This window comes from Nannospalax galili, unplaced genomic scaffold (assembly GCF_000622305.1).
Source record: "Nannospalax galili isolate Female #2095 unplaced genomic scaffold, S.galili_v1.0 scaffold1063, whole genome shotgun sequence".
In the NCBI taxonomy this organism is placed as follows: domain Eukaryota; kingdom Metazoa; phylum Chordata; class Mammalia; order Rodentia; family Spalacidae; genus Nannospalax; species Nannospalax galili.
In genome coordinates, this window is record NW_008349483.1 from 185,348 (window position 1) to 189,146 (window position 3,799).

A 3,799-nucleotide genomic window follows, 5' to 3' on the forward strand; every position below is an offset into this window, starting at 1 on the left:
AGACAGCAGAAGATGGAAGAACCTTCCATGCTCATGGATTGGAAGAATTAATATTGTGAAAATGACCATCCTACCAAAATCCATTTACAGATTCAGTGCAATGCCAATCAAAATCCCCATGAATTGGTGAAAAGACCATACTAAGATTCATATGGAAGCACAAAAGACCTCGGATAGCCAAAGAAACCCTGAGAACTAAGAGCAATGCCGGGTGGATTACTATACCAGATTTTAAACTGTATTACAGAGCTATAGTCATAAAAACAGCATGGTACTGGCACAAAAATAGACCCATAGAACAACAGAACAAAATTGAAGACCCAAATATGAGTAAAGCAATTTCAGCCACCTGATGTTTGACAAAGGGACCAAGAACATTCACTGGAGGAAAGGAAGCATGTTCAGGAAAGGGTGCTTGCAAAACTGGATCTCGATGTGTAGAAGAATGAAACTAAACCCCTATCTTTCACCATGCACAAGAGTCCATTTCAAATGGATTAAAGACCTCAATGTAAAGCCTGAAACTCTGAAACTGTTAGAAGAAAACATTGGGAAAAACCGACAAGACATAGGCATAGGAAAGGATCTTCTAAACCAGGCATCAATTGCTCAAGAAACATGGGCAAGAATTAACAAATGGGACCTCATTAAACTAAAAAGCTTCTGTACACAAAGAAGGCAACCAGGGAAGCAAAGAGAAAACCCACAGAACGGGAGAAAATATTCACCAGTGACACATCCAACAGAGGTTTAATATCCAGAATATATAAGCTATCAGAAAACCCATAGAATGGGAGAAAATCTTTACCAATGACACATCCGACAGAGGTTTCATAACCAGAATACATAATGAACTCCAAAAACAGAGAATCAAGACAAGAAGCAACCCAATTAAAAGATGGTATTCACCTGTGGCACATCTGACGGAGGTTTAACATCCAAAAATATATAACAATCTCAAAAAACAAAGAATCAAGAAAGAAAGTAACCCAATTAAAAAGTGGGCTAAGGAGTTGAACAGAGAGTTCTCCAAAGAAGAAATAAAGATGGCTAAGAAGCATCTTAAAGGATATTCAACATCACTACTAATTAGGGAAATGCAAATTAAAACCACTTTAAAATTTCATCTTACCCCAGTCAGACTGGCTAAGATCAAGAGAACAAATGATATCAAATGTAGGAGAGGATGTGGGGAAAGGGGAACACTGAGCCATTGCTGGTGGGGCTGCAAACTTGTTCAACACCTATGGAAAGCAGTGCGGAAATCTCTTAAAAAACTACAAATGAACCTACCATTTGATCCAGTTATACTGCTCCTTGGCATATACCGAAAGAGCTCATCCTATTGCAGAGATACTTGTACATCCATGTTTGTTGCTGCCCTTTTCACAATAGCTAGGAGATGGAAGGGACCTAAGTGTCCCTCAATTGACAATTGGATAATGAAAATATGGTTCATTTATATGATGGAGTTTTACTCAGCAATAAAGATGAAATGATGAAATTTTCAGGTACATAGATGGAACTAGAAACTCTTATACTAAGTGAAGTAACACAGACTCAGAAAAAAATAAAAATGACATATGTTCTCCCTCATATGTGGATCCTAGGACCAAACCCTGATAAGTGAGTATGTATCCAGACATAACTACAGGAACCAGGATAATGGAAAGGACACAGGGAGGTAAAGGAAAAGAAAGAACCTGAAAGGGAAGAACAGTAGGAAACAGGCCTTAATAAGGGAGATAGAGACAAAAATTGGGTTAGTTTAAGGGAAGGGGGAGGGAAGGGTATACAAGGAACCTGAGGAATAAAGGGAAAGAAGGAGCTCAAGAGAGGTAGGACCGTAGGAGAAGTGTATTATTAAGGGAGAAAGGGGGGAAATTGGGCCGCCTTAAGTGGGATAACTATGGTGGAGGGGTGAGAAAATGCGAGAGATAAATAATGCCTAGCTACTTTTGAAAACCAGAGGGAATGATATTACTCCTACAACCTACTGACAAATTATACATAGAAGATCAAAAAACATATGTCTAGGTAAGGTTTATCTGAGAACAATTGGTCTTTGCCCAAGATTTATCTACATGGCACATAGTAATTAAAAGTATCAGACTGGTGGAACTAACCTTCTTAGATGTTTAACAGGCATACTTTGAGGCCTATACTAATAATATGTTAAGAGGGACATAAAGGACAGTTTTTGCTCCTTGCCCTCTGTCCTGGTTTGTTTCTCCATTGCTGTGACAAAACACTCTGACCAATACCAACTTGGGGAGGAAAGGGTTTATTCAGCTTACATCTCCCAGGCCACATTTCATCAGTGAGCCCAAGGTAGGAACTCAGGTCAGGAACCTGGAAGCAGGAGCTGGAGCACAAGCCATGGAGGAACGCTGCTTACTGGCTTGCTCCCTGGCCTCTGCTCAGCCTGCTTTCTTATGCAACACAGGCCCACCTGCCCAGGGGTGGCACCACCTGCAGTGGGCTGGGCCCTCCCACATCACTCATGAAGAAGATGCCCCTCAGACATGGCCACAGGCCAGTCCAATAGAGGAAATTCCCCATCAAGGCTCCCTCAACCCAGGTGTGTCAAGTTGACACTAAAGCTATTCATACACAGTAATTAAAAATACAAGACTGGTGGAATTAACCTTCTTGGTTGTTTAACAGACATACTTTGAGGCCTATAATAATTTGGTCAGAGGGACATAAAGCACACTTTGTGCTCCTTGCCCTCCTAGGTCGACTAGTTCCAGGGGACTATGAGAATCTCTCAAAATGTCCTATAATGGTGGTGGGTCACCTGTCCTCTTGATCAAGGAGTCCGAGAAGACCACACCAGATAGGCTTGAACCAGTCTACAAAGAGGAGGGTCAACACAGAGGAATCATTTCCTCTATGCTTCCAAGCAAAGCCAGCCATGGTAGAGCAGGATCTTTGGCTTATCTTCACCTAGGCCGAACTGGTAAAAGAAAGGAGCCTGGGGCTCCTCCCAAGCCCATGTGACCCCTGAGGAACAGATCCTTAAACAACCTTAAGAGTAGAAATAAATTGGTTTATCAGGGCCAACTGTACGGCCCTCAACATCCAAAAGGAAAGTATAACCAAAGATTAAAGGGGTCAATATAATTTCTTAAAAGTCCATATGCATAGCTAAAGGCTACATAACAAGCAACAATGACAGATAGGAGATACCTTCTTTTGAGTTGTTGGCCAGGGTAAAAACTGTGAACCTCAAAATTTTATAGCCACTTTTGAAAGAGATGTATCTTTGCTTTGGAAATTGTTGTTGAGTGTGATAAAGCTGTAATGAAATGCTTCTAAACATTTTTTTAATTAAAAATAAAAAAGTTAAAGAAAAACATGTCAAGTGTTCACTCTGACACTCTAAGGTCTCAAACAACACAGCAGACAGTGGCAGAGGTATCGGAATATAAGGGCTCTAGTGGGTGGAAGGAGGCTATGGGAGGGTGCCATCTGGGAAGTGGGTGTAAAACTAGACCACTCAAGCAAATTATGAAAAATTTAAGAAAATACAAGAATGGAATATGCAGGAATTATGTGACACCATAAAAAAGCCAAACTTATGAATCATAGGCATACAGGAAGAAGAATTTCAAGATAATGGTATGGAACAGATCTTCAACAGGATTGTAGAAAAAAATTTCCCCAAATTAAAAAAAGACATGCCCATACAAATACAAGAAGCATATAGAGCACCAAATAGACAGGACCAGAAAAGAAACTCTCCAAGGCACATCATAGTAAAAACACTAAACATACAGAACAAAGAGAGAATACT

At 40.4% G+C, this 3,799-nt stretch overlaps 1 protein-coding gene across 2 annotated transcripts in view; it reads right to left on the reverse strand.

Annotated features, from left to right (window-relative positions):
* Amph (amphiphysin) overlaps window positions 1-3,799 on the reverse strand; it is a 287,017-nt gene that overhangs the window by 157,521 nt on the left and 125,697 nt on the right. The gene's annotated exons all lie outside the window — the stretch shown is intronic.